Source organism: Mesoplodon mirus (genome assembly GCF_964341445.2).
Source record: "Mesoplodon mirus genome assembly, chromosome: 3".
NCBI lineage: Eukaryota > Metazoa > Chordata > Mammalia > Artiodactyla > Ziphiidae > Mesoplodon > Mesoplodon mirus.
In genome coordinates, this window is record NC_138978.1 from 88,449,903 (window position 1) to 88,470,171 (window position 20,269).

Consider the following 20,269-nt stretch of genomic DNA (forward strand, 5'->3'; position numbering starts at 1 on the left):
ACAGCAAGATTTTTTTGATCCACCTCCTAGAGTAATGGAAATGAAAACAAAAATAAATGGGACTTAATGAAACTTAAAAGCTTTTGCACAGCAAAGGAAACCATACAGAAGATGAAAAGACAACCCTCAGAATGGGAGAAAATATTTGCAAACGAATCAGTGGACAAAGGATTAATCTCCAAAATATATAAACAGCTCATGCAGCTCAATATTCAAAAAACAAACAACCCAATCCAAAAATGAGCAGAAGACCTAAATAGACATTTCTCCAAAGAAGACATACAGATGGCCAAGAAGCACATGAAAAGCTGCTCAGCATCACTAATTATTAGAGAAACGCAAATCAAAACTACAATGAGGTATCACCTCACACCAGTTAGAATGGGTATCATCAGAAAACCTACAAACAACAAATGCTAGAGAGGGTGTGGAGAAAAGGGAGCCTTCTTGCACTGTTGGTGGGAATGTAAATTGATACAGCCACTATGGAGAACAGTATGGAGATTCCTTAAAAAACTAAAACTAGAATTACCATATGATCCAGCAATCCCACTACTGGGCATATACCCAGAGAAAACCATAATTCAGAAAGTCACATGCACCCCAGTGCTCATTGCAGCACTATTTAAAATAGCCAAATCATGGAAGCAACCTAAATGCCCATCGACAGGTGAATGGTTAAAGAAGATGTGGTACATATATACAGTGGAATATTACACAGCCATAAAAAGGAACAAAATTGGGTCATTTGTAGAGACGTGGATGGACCTAGAGACTCATACAGAGTGAAGTAAGTCAGAAAGAGAAAAACAAATATCATCTATTAGTGCATATATGAGGAATCTAGAAAAATGGTACAGATGAACCAGTTTGCAAGGCAGATATAGAGACACAGATGTAGAGAACAAACGTATGGACACCAAGGGGGGAAAGCGGCAGGGGGTGTGCTGGTGGTGTGATGAATTGGGCAATTGGGATTGACGTGTATACACTGATGTGTATAAAATAAGTAACTAATAAGAACCTGCTGTATAAAAAATAAAAATTAAATTAAATTTTTAAAAAACCTGTGTGGTATTTTATTGCTGGCAAATAAACCCGTTTTTCATTGATTTTCAGTTTGGGTTAAGAGACTAAGGTAATTTCTAAGTATGATAAGTACTGGTTTAATTTGTTCTTTCATTCATTCAATAAATAAATATTAATTGAGCACCCAGACATTGTTCTAGTTGATTGGTTATATACTTGAGCAAAATACAAAAACCCCAGGGCTTGTGGATATTAACATAAGTATAAGTAATAAATAATAAGTAATAAATGTAATAAACAAGCAAATCAAATAGGATAATAAAGCTGATAGGGGCTATGTAAAAAAGAAAACAAATCAATGGAGATGAGGGAGACTAAAGGTAGAGTTGCTTTGGGGAGAAAGATCGGGAATTCAGTTTTGGACCTTGTTACATTTGAGATATCTATTAGAAATTCAAGTGGAGATCTTGAGTAAGCAGTTGTACATATGAGTCCAGGGTTAAGAAGGGTGGTCCAAGCTAGGGATATATGAGAGATAGCAGCATTTTTTTAAAGATGAGAGTTATGTTTTATTCGGTTCCCTTACTGAGGACTGCAGCCCAGGAGACAGATAGCTCTGAGGAATTGTACCAAAGAGGTAAGGGAGGAGCCCATATATATAGGAGTTTTTGCCAGTTCAGTAGTATGATCTAAAAGTCATCAGAAACTTATATTTGTCAAAAAGTAGAGAGGTGTCAGCATTTAAATGATATTTAAAGCCACAAAACTAGACAAGATCACCAAGGGAGTGAATATAAATAGAAGAGAAGCAAGGAGGAAACCTTGCAACTTCAAGGCAGGAGAGTGGATGAGCCAGCAAAGGAGGCTGAGAAGGAGCAGCCAGTGAAGTAGGTGAGCCAAGAGGGAGGTGCCTGGAAGCCAAGTGAATATAATGTTATCAAGAAAGTGTGAGTGCTCAATATGTGAGTGAGGACTGAGAATTGACTCTTGGATTTGGTGCCATGGAGCCACTGGTAATATTTCAGTGGAGCAAAAGGGGAAAAACTTGATTGGAATGGGTTTAAGAAAAAAATGGGAGGAGAGGAATTGGAGATAGCTAATATTATAGGTAATTCTTTTGAGAAGTTTTCCTGCAAAGGGGAGCCCCAAAGTGGTGGTGGGGAGCCCATTACCATAGTAACTGGTTGTGGAAGTGGAGCCAAAAGTGGGTTGGCCAAAAAATTGGGAGAAATATTTGTTTTTGATGAGAATGATCTAGAAGAGAAGGAAATTTTTACAAAGGGGCAAGAAGAGAGAATTGCTGGAGCAGTGTCCTTGAGAAGGAAAGAGTTTAGAATCTAGCACACAAATGAAAGCATTATCTATAGACAGGAGCACAGTCTGTTCATCTATGGAAACTGGCAGGCAGGTGGTAGAAGTGGCGGTGGGAATCTGTGGAAGTTCTCTTCTGATTGTTTCAGTTTTCTCAGAGACATAGGAAGTCAGGTCATCAGCGGGGAGGACATTCAGAAGAGCAAGGGAAGGTGAGGAGAGAAGCAAAGGTGTGAAATAGTCATCCAGGAGAATGGAAAGATGATAGACTAGGAAAAAAAATATCATATGCTTGCTGAGTGTCATTAAGGGCCCACTTGAGTTCATGGTCATAAATTTAAGTGGGATAAGTCAGTGTGATTGTGCTTTTCTTCCTCCAGCAATAATGGACTGCCAGGAGGCAGGCTCAGAATAGGCTTAGAATTCTATGTAATCAAGTTTTACCAAGGAAATAAGAGCAAGGAGAGAGGACCAAGGAAGTCAAGGATGTAAGTAAGGGAGTGATTATGATTCACCATGGAGTTTAAAATGAGGGAAGAGTAGATATGGAGAGATTAAGGACAGAAAAGGGTGGTAGGATCAGTGAATTGCCAGTCCTCGTGGGGTTGAGGGACTGTAGGAGTCAGAGAACAAGGGGGAATGATCTGAAAAGATAGGTATAACATAAAGGGTCTGGCTCCATTTTTGATACTCAATGATAGCTTTCAAGCCCCACATCTGGGAAAACTGATAAGAAAGCCCAGATGCTTGCTCCTTTGGTGTCAGTGGGAAGTTCAAACTATGCAAGACCCAGTCCATGTGAGGGACCATTCACCCTGGCCCCATCCACCCCCAACCACCATAAACCCTAAGAAAGTCTCCTTTCTCTGCTCCCTCATGCCATATTCAGACCAGTTTGGAGCCTGCCCTGCTCTCCCCAGAAAGCTTCTTCATGTATGTAACAAACTTTTTCATACTCTGAAAAAGTTGGTACATGTGTAGCGTCATCAATCTTGACATCCAAAACAAAATTTAAGTGGAGGAATCTATCTCGCTTCTGCAGAGTGACCACAACAATGTGGTAGTTAGAGTGGGATGCATGAAATTAAGATTATGAAGAAGTGATGAAGTCTAGGGTGGAATCTGAAAATGGCAGTGAATGGCTGAGGAGTGTGGAATACAGTGTCACTAGAAGAGAGTCAAAGGGAGAGTATCATGAAGATTATCTATGTATATATTGAAAACAACAAGATTTAGGACAAGAGAGATGCTGGATAAGATGCCAGTAGTCAAAAGCTAAAGTCCTTGAGAAATAAGGCAGAGTGATCTATGAGCGAGTAGGGGACTACCACAATGAGGAGAGTGATAACATCAGAGGACATGAGTTAAAAAAACAAATACTGGGTGGGGGGAGGAATTAAATAGGAGGTGGGGAGAATAACCTGAGAGAAGCAATGAAGAGCAAAGAGGATCCCTCTCCCACCTCCAAGTCCAGTGGTACAAGGGCTCTGGGAAGGCTGCAGGGACAACAGCATCCACCAGGGGTGAACCAGGTTTGCTTTAGAACAGGAAGGTGAAGGAAATATTCAGAGAAGAGACTGAGGATACAAAGGTTTTTGATGAAGATGGACTGTGAATTCCAGAGGACACAGTGGAAGAGCCTCAGAAATTGGGGAGTGTGGTAAAGGGATTCAAAATAGGTGATGTGGGGCTTCCCTGGTGGCACAGGTTGAGAGTCCACCTGCCGATTCAGGGGACATGGGTTCGTGCCCCGGTCCGGGAGGATCCCACATACTGTGGAGCGGCTAGGCCTGTGAGCCATGGCCGCTGAGCCTGCGCGTCTAGAGCCTGTGCTCCACAACGGGAGAGGCCGTAACAGTGAGAGGCCCGCGTACTGCAAAAAAACAAAAACAAAAACAAAAACAAACAAACAAACAAAAAAACAAAAAATAGGTGATGTGAAGAGCTTTGAGTGAGTTAGGGGGTGGGAGACAAAGAGTGACCCGAGAGTCTGGGATTACTTATGGTAAAGGATATAAACACGGATAACAAGGACAAAGTTTCAACCAAATGAAATGATTGTTCATTTTCCATATAGAGTCAACGAAGATTAAGTGTAGTTAACATTTTCTTATTTGAAAGGGGAAAATTAGTTTAGATCGTTTTCATTTCTCACTTGGGTAGTTTATCTTGTCATCCCATGTAGAAGAGCAGCTACCCCAGGGTCCATCCTGGGAAACTTGTAGATGGGTTTGATGGGCTCTCATACCACTGGACTTGCACTTTTGGCTTTAAATCCATCTATGTAAGTCCCAAGATGGGTCCAAGCAGGTTGACCTGTAGCAAATTTGGATAAGAAACCTTCTACCTCTTGACCTTGCTCTCCTTCCCCCACTCATTACAGTGGCCCTATGAATTCTTGATATCCTATGCTGGACCTACCTTACAAACATTTAAATTTACCTGTTTACCTAGCACCCATTCTTATGGAACTTAAAAGTTTGTTTTTCTAAATAAATCTAGCTAATCTAAAACTAATTGTTGTATAGCTGATCCATATGGTTGTGTTCAGAGGTGCTAATTTGTGGCCTCTTAGTCCTCATGTATAACATAACTTTGGTCTTACAGAGACAAAGGAGCAGCTCCAGTGATTTCAAATATAGGAAAAATCAAGATCAATGGTCTTTGGACTTTTTTGTTTACATATTCCCAAAAGAATTTTGAAAAATACATGCATATCTTCCTCATTTTTATGTCAGTATACGAATTTTTTCTCATAAAATTAAACAATTGTAAAGGAAGTTATTTCCAGCATTATGTTCTAAATATTGGCATTTAAAAATAAATTAGTTACACAATTCTTAAGTATGTCCAGTTGAATATAAATACCATCTTGATTTAATATAATTGAAAGAGTATCACCCATTCGAAGAGTAAATGAAACATTGTTTCTTTAGCTATCAGAAATGTAACAATTGTTCCCTTTTCTTCTTCTTGAACTTTAATAATTCCACTTCCCTTATAGCATTTTTTCCTATTATATACTTTATGCATTCTAATCTATTTTTCAAGCGACCACATTTCTCTGCAATAAAAAAGACGTTTTAATGCCTTTTACTTTCATTTTTTAATTTATTTTAATTTTTGAACATGTAATACTTTCACCTAGTTCAAAAATAAAACCTAAACAAAAACATACATTGAGAAGTCTTATTCCCACACTCTTGCCTTTCTACCTTGTCCCTACCCACATAGATAATCACTTTTTTTTTTTTTTTTTTTTGCGGTACGCGGGCCTCTCACTGTTGTGGCCTCTCCCATTGTGGAGCACAGGCTCCGGACACGCAGGCTCAGCGGCCATGGCTCACGGGCCCAGCCGCTCCGCGGCATGCGAGATCTTCCCGGACCAGGGCACGAACCCGTGTCCCCTGCATCGGCAGACAGACTCTCAACCACTGTGCCACCAGGGAAGCCCGATAATCACTTTTATTAATTTTTATTGTATTCTTCCAGTGTCAGTGTTCCTTTATAAATAGAAGCAAAATTAAATGTATTTTTAAAATTGAATATATATTTCATCCCCCTTTTATTATATAAAAGATGGATTACTTTATTATATATTTTTTTAAACTGCAGAATGACAATCTACTATTTATTTATTTATTTGGCTGTGCCAGGTTTTTTTAAGTTCTGGCATGCGGGAGTTTTAGTTGTGGCATGCAGGATCTAGTTCCCTGACCAGGGATTGAACCTGGGCCCCCTGTATTGGGAGCGTGGAGTCTCAACCACTGGACCACCAAGAAAGTCCCTCTACTAAGTAGTATTACTGAAAATATACTGATTAGACCAATATCAAATCACACTTCTAATAAGAAGTCTTTCTTTCCCTTTTATCTGGATAGTGGGGTTGGATCACAGAACTCAACTTACATTCTTCAAGGACATTTTGGAAACCTAGATGCTTTTAGTTCTTTGAATTCAACTCCAATGAGAGCAGAGGTTGCAAATGGCAGCCCTGGGCAGACACATTTTGTTTGCCTGGTCCAACATTTACAGATCGGGACATTTTACATAAAGCTCCAGATTTTTGACTCTTTTGAAAATCAGATGATCATCTAACCCAGCCTTTCATTCACTCAGCAACAATGAGCTGGCACTGAGTACCACATCCTCCTCCTTGAGGGGGCCCAGGTGCTGCAGTTTGCCACGGTCCCCCTCACTCCTCAATTTTCCAGCCCCCAGAACTTATTTATTTTTCCAGTCTCGTCCCTGTAGGCATTTGACTTTATGACCTCTGAGTTAACCACAGAGTGATTTGGGAAAGTAGACCCAATCAGGAGCATCTTTGACGCTTCAAAATGGGAAACAAGAAAGGAACTAGTGAAGAGTATAAGAGATTAGGCTCTGGATTAATAATGCAATTAAAAAAGAACACATGTTTCACCGGAACTTCCCTAGAGAAAAGAATAGACAAATGAATTACTTACTCACACTGTTTAGCCTGTATCCACTAGATGGCTTAGGGTAGAGGTAGGCAAGGTGGAGACTGAATTTGTACTCCAGGAAAAATGAAGTCTGTTGTGTTTTAGGCATGAGAACATAGATGAAAATGAGAGACAGGGCTCTGTTTTACCTTCTATGAAAAGGCAAATTGGATATTGGAATAAAAAAATACAATGGTTCTCTTATTTTCCACTAACACCACCACCAAGTATTATGAACCTTGTATGTCCAAAATGTTATGAAATGATGTTAAGAGTATGGAACGCAGAAACTTTTTTTTTTAATTTATTTTTGGCTGCGTTGGGTCTTTGTTGCTGCACACAAGGTTTCTCTAGTGGCGGTGGGCAGGGGCTACTCCTCCTTGCGGCATGTGGGCTTCTCATTGCGGTGCCTTCTCTTGTTGCGGAGCACGGGCTCTAGGGCACGCAGGCTTCAGTAGTTGTGGCTCACAGTCTGTAGAGTGCAGGCTCAGTAGTTGTGGCGCATGGGCTTAGTTGCTCCACAGCATGTGGAATCTTCTCAGACCAGGGCTCAAACCCGTGTCCCCTGCATTGGCAGGTGGATTCTTAATCACTGCACTGCCAGGGAAGCTCTGGAACACAGAAGCTTAAGATGAAATAGAGCAAGTATTTTGTGTATCTGGTTTTTATATGGAATGCTTCAGAAAAGAAAAAAGGGAATAAGTAGAATTCTAGTTCATTGTTATGTCTCTAATACCTAGCACAGTACCTGGCATATAGAAGGTAATTCATAAATATTTGTTGAAAGAATGAATAAATAGGAGAATATAAGGTATAAGAATAGAATAGATTTTAAAGAAGTTTTCAACTTGAAAGCAACATTCAGAATCTGAAACAGAATCATTTATTCCATTCCTTATTCTTATCTGTACATTCACTGAGACATTTTGGGGGAATAGTTCCTCAGGAAAAAGAATAGCCTATAGGGGCTTCCCTGGTGGCTCACTGGTTAAGAATCTGCCTGCCAATGCAGGGAACACGGGTTGGAACCCTGGTCTGGGAAGATCCCACATGCCACGGAGCAACTAAGCCCATGTGCCATACTACTGAGCCTGCGCTCTAGAGCCCATGAGTCACAACTATTGAGCTCAGGTGCCACAAATACTGAAGCCCACGCACCTAGAGCCCATGCTCTGCAACAAGAGAAGCCACTGCAATGAGAAGCCTGCGCACCGCAAGGAAGAGTAGCCCGCACTCGCCGCAACTAGAGAAAGCCTGCATGCAGCAACGAAGACCCAACGCATCCAATAATTAATTAATTAATTAATTTTAAAAAAAAGTGCAGAGGAAACAGATATGAGTGGAGGATGGGAGTAGAATGGACTTAAAAAAAAAAGAATAGCCTATAATAATTTGGTGCTAGGATTTTGTCTTACTTGACGCATAATACTAAAATTCTGGAAATTGAAATCCCCCCTAATGAAAAGGTTGCAATAAAAGACCTGTATTGAGAATTTACAATGATTGTAGCAAGTGTGTCAAAAAGATTATATAAAACCTGTCACATGGGAGTTATTGAAGGGATTACCTTATTAGGGTGAACTGTGGTCTTCAGCAGGATATGAACTTGTCCTGAGACTGAGAATATTTTTAGCATCTGGCAGTAGTCTCAGGGTTTCATACAGACAAACTGTTAATGTCATAGTATTCAAACAGCATTCCACAATATGGTTTGACTACCCTCTTAATTTGGTTTATGGGATATGCCATGCTCTCTAAAGGGGAAAATTGCATAGAGACATAATGCAGCAAGAGATGACCTGGTAGCACTGCCAGAACATAGTTCATTGGGTGATTTGTAGTGTTTCTTTCCTTCTGAAGACCAGTCCTAAATATTTCCCAATTCTCTTGAACACAAGAATAACCACCCTAATCCAGGAAACAGCCAATTCACTCAGATGATAGCAGAGCTCTTAGAGGACCCATCTGTTTCCTTGCTGATTACCCCGAGTAAAATCCAGTTATAACCAACCAATCCAGAAAATGTCATAAGGATTCCAGACTTCATGTGGCACATACTCCTTATCTTTTCCTGAGGTTTTTTTACCCCCTTTCTTTTTTTTCTTTTTTTCAGTGTTTCTTATTTCCATGTAATGATTAGGAGCTATCTAGAGACAGATAAACTGTCTGGTTCTGCCACTTTCTAGCCGTGTGACCTCAGGCAAGTTACTTAAAATCTCTATGCTTCAGTTTCATCTTTAGTAATAGGTTAATGAACTTGTGTGAGGATTAAATGAGGTTATATATTATAAAGCTCTTAGCATAATACCTAGCACAGAGTAAGCACTACACACAGAGACGTCTAAAATGCCATGTTGCCAGGAATTCCCTGGCAGTCCAGTGGTTAGGACTTGGCATTTTCTTTGCAGGTTCAATCCCTGGTCAGATCCCTGCAAGCCACACAGTGCAGCCAATAAAATAATAAAATAAAATAAAATAAAATGCTGGAAGTCCATGTAAGATTACTTTTTTTGATGAAAAGAATAAAAGGAGGTTTTTTTTTAAGTTCAAAGGTATACTGAATAAGTAGGTTTGTTTACAACCATTCTTGAAATTTATTATTGAACAACTTCATGGAGAGTCAGCATCTTCAAGAAACTTTCCCAAAAAGCTTTAGGTAAAAACCCATTTTTAGGGGCCTCCCTGGTGGCGCAGTGGTTGAGAGTCCATCTGCCGATGCAGGGGACACGGGTTCGTGCCCCGGTCCGGGAGGATCCCACATGCCGCAGAGCGGCTGGGCCCGTGAGCCATGGCTGCTGAGCCTGCGCGTCCGGAGCCTGTGCTCCGCAACGGGAGAGGCCACAACAGTGAGAGGCCCGTGTACCGCAAAAAAAAAAAAAAAACAAAAACAAAAAAAAAAACCATTTTTGAGTTTTAGGGGAATGAGCTTTTCCACACAAACTAATTTTCTTAGAAAACAAAACTCGTCCCTTAAGTACCAACTCATAAAACTTTAGACCATTGTTACATTAATAGAGATCATTTTGAACTATGTCACCCAAGTCCCTATCTTATTAAACAGATTATAATGAACACAATTTAACAATTTCTTAGTGCTGTAGGATCATACAATACAGAATCACACATCTGGCATCTTGGAAGTAGGCTGGGTATGGCCCTCTAATACCAGAGAGGGGAAGAAAACCAGTCTTGAACATATCCACTGGGATAAGATTAGAACTTGGGAATACTGACATGCCAGCAAGTGTTCAAAGTATTTCTAGGTATCAGGCCATAGTTCACTAAGCGGTTGTCAATGAGAGGTCCAAGGCAGCAGTTGATCACTGAGTCAAGTTGACAGAAAATCAGGCAGTTCAGGGGAAGATAGTATTCTGGGATTCAGACTAGCAGGTTGGAAGTAGTAACTGGAAGATCTGTCTAAAAATTGTCATCTGTGTGAAGAGCAGGTTTCTAAACCTAGAGGTGATTAACTGTGCTGGACAGGCAAATGGAACACAAATTTTGGAATAGGGGTCAAGGCAAAGGTCTAACTATTAGAATAGGGACACATGGAGAGAGGTAAAGTTTAGAATCTTATCTAGATTAAACCAGTGGCAAGGATGACTTGACCCCAGGTCACAGACTGTGGAGGTGGAGTTCGTTAAAAATCTTTCTCAGGTGAAGAGACATTGAGTAATTTCCCCCAGGTTGTACTGTGAGGCTGCACACCTAGAATTTTATCACAGGCTGTCTGATTCCCTACATATTTCTGCTGTTTTGCTCTATTCACTTTATTTTTTTTTATTTTATTTTTTTTGCGGTGCTCTATTCACTTTAAAATAAAATAAAGGTTATACTACTCTGGAAAATACAAAAATAACTGGATTTGTTTTTCTGATTCCAAGGAGAACTACAATTGTACAGTTCTAGAGTCACATCATTTATAAATGTTGAAGGGACAAGAAAAATATGTCCATAAGAAAAGTACACTGTTGGTAAGGAATAGCTTTCTATATATGTACCTTAAAAATTAACTCTCATAGGGCTTCCCTGGTGGCACAGTAGTTGAGAGTCCGCCTGCCGATGCAGGGTACACGGGTTTGTGCCCCGGTCCGGGAAGATCCCACATGCCGCGGAGCTGCTGGGCCCGTGAGCCATGGCCGCTGAGCCTGCGCGTCCGGAGCCTGTGCTCCGCAACGGGAGAAGCCACAACAGTGAGAGGCCCGCGCATCGCAAAAAAAAAAAAAAAAAAAATTAACTCTCATAAATTCCTACAATCTAAAAGTAAATCTTTCAAAAGGAGCCAGTGTATCCCTATGAAAATAGCACGATTCAATTTTACCCATTTAAAATAAATTCACATATTCAAAATTTCATAATAAGCTAAAAGCATATAGTTCAAAGGAACAAAATTTTCTTGATATGAAAAATAGAATATTTTTAAGAATCAATGCTCTGTCTGGTTCTTTAAATTATTCTTAGATAATTATTATTCTGTTATAAGTATTACCAACAATAAATGGCTTTCTCTTAGAATTCAGATTTTTTTAACTTTATAGTCTTTATTATTGCCTTTTGAGATTCAGATCTAAAGAAGGCTAAACAACCTTCCACTCTAATCTTGCATTTCCTCTTTCCAAAAAGGTATTTCCTTGTGATAGCTACATCTCAGGCTCTAAAAATGTCAGTTTTGGGGTTGTGAATAATGATAGCACTTTGCAAAGACAGGTTAAAAAAAAAATCAAACAGGTAAGGAAAGTTGGAAGTGGATGTCTGCCAGGCAGTGGGCCAGCAAGCATGAAAAAGCAGTTTAGAAATACACAAGAACCAAAAAAAAAAAAAAAAAAATCAGTGATCCAGAAGCCAAAGGCAGGCAAAATTCAGAGTGTGCCAGAAACCAGGCAAGTAGACAGCAACCAAGTTGACCAGAAATCCCAAAGGAATGCTTTAGGAGACCAGCAATACCCAAAGCCAGGTAGACAGTTAGGAACCCAGTGAGCAAAAAAGAGGTAAGAGCACTGCCTCTGCAAGAGGTCTGGAGAGCAGAAGTCAAGCACCCAGGCAAGGAAGTCTACAAAGGAAACTTGATTCTCAGGGCAAACCATGTCCAGCTTGGGACTGTCAGGAGAAGTAGAAAAATGGACACCTAGTTGCCCGGGCAATACAGAGTTGGTCCATCCAGAGGAGGTCTTTCCTTTTCCTTGTTAACAAAAGATTTGACTCAACAACTAGCTAGCCTTTTTTTTTTTTTTTTTCACTTTTGGATACTTTAATCCAGATAAGATTTTACAGCACTCTGTTGCTCTCTTCCTAGGTAATGTGACATTCTTAATCGGTTTCCACAGATGCTGTTCTAATTCAACTTGGCAAGAGGTTTACAAGGTCTCAGAACAAGTTGAAAACTGAAAATAGATCCTGCCCATAGACTCAGCATGACTGGAGAGCTTGCTTCTTAATAATCCCACACCAAGTCAGTACTTGTGTCTAAGACATCCTATTCTATCCCAGTGTGGGTCTGATTTTGTTCCAAAGGTTGTTTTCTTATTAAAACAGAAGTATTAACAGATAGTACCATGTTATTTTCTCCCTCTTTACAGAATGCTAATAAAGTTCTACAGATATGAGTCTGGTGACATTTCCCTTCTCTTTATAAAGCATAAGTCTCACAGAACCCACACCCTGTCGAGGCCATCTGGGGAAACAGAATCTCTTATCTCTGTAGGCAGAGGGTTTATCAGTTTCACTTCCTTCTTTTAAGCTGGGGACCATCTCATGTAGTTACATACAGCTGGCCCTCCATACCCGTGGTTTCCACATCCAAAGACTGAACCAACAGCAGATCAAAAATATTTGAAAAAAATTTCAGAAAGTTCCAAAAAGCAAACCTTGAAATTATACTGTGCAGACAACTATTTACATAGCACTTGCATTGTATTATGTATTTTAAGGAATCTAGAGATGATTTAAAGTATATAGGAGGATGTGTGTAGGTTATATGCAAATACTACACCATTTTATATTAGGGACATGAGCATCTGTGAATGTTGGTATCCTCAGGGGTTCTGGAACTAATCTCTGGCAGATACCAAGGTCTACTATACATTGATAAATGACTCTGCTCCTGCCTTACCTGACTAGGTTGATAGGAGAAGTTGAGGGCATTTCCTTAGAAGATAAGATTGCTATTACATTGGGTTCACGGAATGAGGACTGATGGATCCAGTTTTCCCTTTCCCCCTCATCTTCACAGTCACTACAAGGTCTGACAGGGAATTCCAGCCACATTCAGTCTCGTAGAGACCCCAGTGATGACTGTTGTTAATATGGATTTGGATCAGACTACCTGAGTTTGAATCCCAGCTCTATTATTTTCTAGCGATATGACCTTGGGTAAATTATTTCTCTGGTGCCTAGTTTTATCATCACTGAAAGATAAAAAAATGATACTTAAGTCACAGACTTCTGTGAACTAAATAAAATAATATATCTGAAAGTGTTTTGCATACTGCAAGTTTTCTGTGGAGATTAACATAGCACTAAGTTAAAGCCTTTGTACCTGAAGGGGGTAGGGTAGGCACTGATCCCTGTAGGTTATCCATCCAGACCTATTTACATTTGAGACTATTTTTTCACAGTGAATAATTTCATTAAAAAAAAAAACAACACAACTCCCCAAGGGCTCTTTTTCTATAGATGGTTTTCCTCTTGAGTAGATGGAAATTTCCAGTGTGCTGGTCCCTAGATAAAGTTTAGCTTAAATCCCCAATACCAGTAGCTGGATTGGTAGCTCAGCATTTACCATGCACTTAAGGATCAGTTTTACACCCGAGAAAACAGGGTTAGAAAGGTTGGATCATTTACTATAGCTCACAGATTGTCATTATTTAAAATGCTTCAGTGCACTCCACCTGTCTGCTGGCATAGCCTCAGCTAGCACCACTGTCCCTCAGATGTCTGCATTTCACCACACGGCTCCTCTTTCAGTTCCCCCATTGTACTGTGCTCCCTCCTGCCACATGGCTTTTGCACACACTTTTCCTCCTTCCCAAAATGCTTCTTGCTTCTTCCTATCCTCTCCCCAAACTTCTAGATATCCTGCAGATCTCAGTGCAAAGAAGTCTTCCCTACCTCCCAAGACAAGTTCTGATTGCACATCATATGCTCCCAAAGCCTACTTATGGCCTGTAATTACATTTGTGGGATTATTTGACTAGTGCCTGTCTTCACTTCTAGATTATAAACTCTATGAGGGCACAGGCCATGTCTGTTTTTTGTTTACCATTGTATCCACAGAACTTGTGTACCCAGTACATAGTAAAATAGTGATAAATATTTAAATGAATGAACAAACTAACTGGGTCTAGAGTTCAAGTCTTATGACATTTTTCACTAACCCAAAACACAATAGCTTGCTGTAGACAGTATTGACTTTATAAGGTTCTGTGACTCTCATGGTCACTCTAGAGTTGTGACAATAGGGTTTGATGTTAATATTGAGGACACTGGTATTAATATGGTATAATCAGAACCATTGCACAAGACTTTGGGAATCATGTAAGGTTTAGCAAATTATACGGTCTGAAGGTAAAGTGAATCCCTTAGTACACTTTATTTTTTTTAAAAAAAGGATTTGGCATCATTTATAGAAATACATAAAATATAACAATAAAAATCTACTAATATAAATGAGAAAAGGGAGCAAAGGGAAAGTAAAAAGGTAGAAAAATATAACACCTAGGGTTGAAAATAGAATAGAGTAGAATAGAATGGAATAGAATAGAATAGAATAGAATGGAATAGAATACACAGGCACTAAAAATTCATCCATGAACTTCTACATAGATACAGAGAAAAACACAAATTTGGCTCAGAGTTTCCTAATGCCCAAGGGAAAGCAAAGCTACTACAAGATTCACAGTATCCATAAGATAAAAGAGGACAAGATGCTCAGGAAAAAAGGTTGCTTTTCTTATATTGTTGTGATGTCCAGAAAAAGTTCTTAATAACAGTTCTACAGTATTATACCATGGTGACTATAATTTGACTGTTTCTTAAAATACTTCTCAGTGTAGACTCAAGGCAAAATGCCAAATGTAGGTCAGAAAAGGGCCATGTCATGAGGGAGAGGGGTGTTGGGACAATGTGGCCCAAGAAATCTCTCCAAGGATCTGTCCCCAGACCTAACAACATTTAGACTGGCTAGAGAATGGGTCCATTCCCATCAGGCTGTTCTCCCTGAACATGATTTTTACAACTAAACTTTTGTTAATAATTCAACACCAGAAAATTCAAGGTTGTATTTTCTGATAAGAGCCTGAACTGTAGAAGTTCTATGGTATAATTAAACATAACCAGCCTAGAATTGGTACCCTTTATGAAAGGAAAGTAACTAACAAGTATGCATACCTAAATGGAGAGCGACTCAACTTTTTCATGGAGGTAGACAGGAAAATGCAGGGCCACGCTTTTCCTCAGATCATACTTTTGGGGAGTCCTTTTTTTTTTTTGGCCACAGAGTCTTAACCCCTGGACCACGAGGGAAGTCCCTTAGGGCATCCATTTTCATACACACAATAGGCATACAGAATGAATTCTTCGCAGGAAAGAAAAGAGTTTAATTACAAAGTAATAAACACTTGTAAAATATTCACACCACACAGAAAGCCTTCCTACCCCCATCCTCTCTGTTCTCACTGCCTCTGTGTACCCACTATGGATGGTTTCTTGTGTCTCCTTCCAAACATTTATCTATGCACAACGTTAAGGAAATCCCGAAGGATGGGGTGACTTGATACCCCTAACACTATATATCATGATTCTCTTTTTTTCATGGAGAGCAGATGAGATGAATAGGCTGTAACTACTGTCCATTATTCTTAAGCAAGGTACACCAAGACTGTGTGATCCTTCCAAGAAGATAAGACTCATATCTGCAATAAAGGAGAATTTATGGAGCATCCATAAGTACCCTGCTTTACACTTCTTAGTACAGAAAGCATTGCTTGCTTTTTGTGTTTCTACAAAAGACTGAGGAGAAATCTGTCTGTCTCTCAGGGCCTCAAGAAAGGGGTCAAGGTTGGCCATAGCTATGGGCTCACAATTTATGCTCTGAGGAAATTAGTAGAAGGCACCTGAACATCTTCCTGCTTTGGAATATTTGCTCGCTTGGTTTGGAAAAGGTTTGGCAGAGAGAGAGGACATCCCTCTTGCTGTTGATGCTCATTGCCTAGTGAGCAGAGCCAATCCCATTCAGATCATTGAGCAAGCTCACCTTCAGGCAGAAGCGCAGGGGTAGTATGATTGGTATGAGGACAACGCCTGGTCGGACAGCAAAACAACACACACACACACACACACACACACACACACACACACACACACTTCTCCCACAATAAAACAAAACAAACCTATTTTACAACTCTCTCTCTCTCTCTTGCTATTCTTTGATTTTTATCTCATTGCTATTCTTTAAAAAAATGAAAATAGGGTCCTAGAGAGATAAGGAATCCCAAATTTTGACAGGGTCTCTATACATGTATTTTTAAAATAAATGAGATTATATTTTATATACTGTTGTGTAATTTGCTCTTTCCATTTAACTATATCACCTACACGCCAACACCTAAATTCATCCTACTTTCTACAATAGTTTTATGTATATACCATAGGGCCATAGTTATAAAAAACTTTGTTATAAAATTGTTTTAAAATTTACCATCAAGGCTTCCCTGGTGGCGCAGTGGTTAAGAACCCGCCTGCCAAGGCAGGGGACATGGGTTTGAGCCCTGGTCTGGGAAGATCCCACATGCCACGGAGCAACTAAGCCCATGCGCCACAACGACTGAGCCTGCGCTCTAGAGCCCGTGAGCCACAACTACTGAGCCCTCGTGCCACAACTACTGAAGCCTGCGTGCCTAGAGCCCATGCTTCGCAACAAGAGAAGCCACCACAATGAGAAGCCCATGCACTGCAAAGAAGAGTAGCCCCTGCTCACTGCAACCAGAGAAAGACCGCACGCAGCAACGAAGACCCAACGCAGCCAAAAAAAAAAAAGTACCATCATATGAATGTACTGTAATTTATTGAAACTGTTTTTATTAATAAATGTTTTACTTTGTCTCCACTTTCACTTGTTTAAATAATGCTCTGATGAATATCGTTATGCATGGTTTTCTGGAGTGATGTTTCCTGAAAGTAAATTGCTGGTCAAAAGATACATTCATTTTAAATTGTGAACAGTATTGGAAATTTTTTTCCACAAATGTGGTACCAATTTACATTCTCATAATAGTATATTAAAACGTCTGTTTCCTCATTAAGAGGAATTGAATATTATCCAGTTTTTGAAACTTTGTCAATCTTCTAAGCAAACAAAAATGTATCCTCCTTTTGCTTTAATAATAATTTCCCTAATTAGAAGTGATATTGTGCATTGTTTTATATGTTTACCAGCCGTTTATATTTTTTCTTATGTGAATTGCTTCAAAGGTAGTGTTAATTCTGTAGTGAAACTGGCCCCTTTGGAGGCTACACAAGGGCCAAAACTGGTCCCTTAGCATTATCTTTGGTTAACAATTGAGCTTAGAAGGTATATTGTCTCAGGTAACATAAATGAGGGGTGAGTAATGTAGCCAAGCGAGCCTCAAGTGTAACTGGAGCAGGGATTGAAAATCTTTAGGACCCTTCTTTCAGTCTTCGCTGCCTTCCGCACATTGGCTTTCCTGAGGATGATCCCATGACTTCCAAGGGCTCCCAAGTTTCCATCTTCCATCTTTGTCACTCCCATTGGTCCAGCTTAGGTCATGCATCCATCTCTGTGACCAATGAGCTGTTAAGGTGATTGACAGTCTTTACTAGAACCACACACTTTGTAAGAGAAAAGGAGTTGTCTTCAAAAAAGAAAAGGATATGGCAAAGACTGATTAGATGTCTCTTAATATCCTTATTCTCCCTTTTCCTCTTACACCTGTACACATGGCAGCTCAGAATGAAACAGCGTCTCCTAGTTCTCGTGGCCTGCATGTGGTCATATGACTAGCCATAAGTTCTAGCCAACGGGATGTAAGCAGAAGAGTGTATACACAATTTCTAAGTATCCTAACAGGAGGGGCATACTTCTTTTCTCCTTCCTGCTTCCTGGAAGGGAAATGTTCTGGCTGGACCCGGAGTAGCCAGGATCACAAAATGGAAACTGTAGCAACAAATTAGAAGGAATCTGGGTCCCTGATCGTTATGGAGTCATACCAGTCCTGAACTGCCTAGATTTATGAAAGAGAAGAATAAACCTCTAGAATTTTTAGCTCCTAGCTTTTAAAATTTGCTGTCACTTGCAGCCAAAAATAATATTAACTGATGCAAAATGTAATATTATACTAAAAGGAAAAGTTGCTGGGTTAAAAAGAAAAAGAATGTTTACTGCAAATATTTGGTTAATATGTTTTTCTAAATCTCCCATTAGTTAATCACAAGGCTAACTTCCTCACTTCCCTCAAGTCCTTGCTAAATTATCACTTTTATTAAAAATTTTAAACATTTTTATTCAAGTATAATAGTGTACAGTAAACTGCATATATTTGAAGTGTACAATTTGGTAAGTTTTGATGTATTTATACATACACCTGTGAAGCAATCACCATGATCAAGGTAGGGAATGCATTTATCACCCTCACAAGTTTTCATGTACACCTGTACACCCTCCCTAGGCACTCCCTACCCAGGTAAACCCTGATCTATTTTCTGTCACTATGGATTTGTTTGATTTTCTAGAGTTTTATATAAATGGAATAATACAATATGTACGTTTTTTAGGGGATCTGAATTCCTCCACTCAGCATAATTATGTTGAGATTTATTCATGCTGTTGTGTGTATCGATAGTTCATTGTTTTTTTTTTTTTTTTTTTTTTCTTTCACAGTTACCATTTTATTTTTTTTTTTTATTTTTTATTTTTTATTTTTTTTTTAATTTATTTTATTTTATTTTTTTGCTTTATAACAAATTTAATCAGTTATACATATACATATGTTTCCATATCCCCTCCCTTTTGCGTCTCCCTCCCACCCTCCCTATCCCACCCCTCCAGGCGGTCACAAAGTACCGAGCTGATCTCCCTGTGCTATGCGGCTGCTTCCCACTAGCTATCTACCTCACGTTTGGTAGTGTATATATGTCCATGCCGCTCTTTCACTTTGTCACAGCTTACCCTTCCCCCTCCCCATATCCTCAAGTCCATTCTCTAGTAGGTCTGTGTCTTTATTCCTGTCTTACCCCTATGTTCTTCATGACATTTTTTTTTCTTAAATTCCATATATATGTGTTAGCATACAGTATTTGTCTTTCTCTTTCTGACTTACTTCACTCTGTATGACAGACTCTAGGTCTATCCACCTCATTACAAATAGCTCAATTTCATTTCTTTTTATGGCTGAGTAATATTCCATTGTATATATGTGCCACATCTTCTTTATCCATTCATCCGATGATGGACACTTAGGTTGTTTCCATCTCCGGGCTATTGTAAATAGGGCTGCTATGAGATAGTTCATTGTTTAAAAAGAAACAGACTCACAGATATAAAGAACAAATTAGTGGTTTCCAGTGGGGAGAGGAAAAAGGGGAGAGGGAATGTAGGGGTAGGAGGTTAAGAGGTATAAATTATCATGTATAAAATAAGCTATAAGGATATATTGTACAACACAGGGAATATAGCCATTATTTTATAATAATTATAAATGGAGCATAACTTTTAAAAATTGCGAATCACTGTATTGTACACCCGTAACTCATACAATATTGTTCATCAACTATTCTTAGGAATAGGAATAGGAAATTTAGGAATAGGATAGGAAATTTAAAAAAATACCATCATACTCACCCTCAGCACTTAGCATTCCTGAAGCAGATCAGAATGCTCGAGGCTGGCAAGAAGCCTCTCTGGATTCCAAGTTGCCCCCAAAAGATGCAGTGGCTTGCACATTAAAAAGGTCATCTATGACTCTAAGCCACCCCAGGACTATTTGTTAAGTACTGCTGGGGTAATTTACAAAAATTGAGATTTGACAACTTGAAGAAATAAAGATTTCCACAAATGCCTGATGTACTTATGCAGACAGAAAAAGAAAAAAAAAGTTCATTGATTTTTATTCTGAGTAGCAGGCCATTGCATGGTTATACGACAATTTGTTTATCCATTCCCCCTTCAATAGACATTTGGGCTGCTTCCAGTTTGGGACTATTACAATTAAATCTGCTATGAACGTTCATGTACAGGTATTTGTATAAACATATGCTTACTTTCCTCCTGAGTAAATACTAGAAGTTTGTTGGATCATGGGATAGATGTATATTTAATATTTTAAAAGACTTCCAAACTTGTTGGTATAATTTTAAATTCCCACCAGCAATGTACAAAGTTTCAGTTTTTTCATATCCTTGCCAACACTTTATATTGTCTGTCTTTTTTTATTATGGTGCCTGCATGGTGGTGT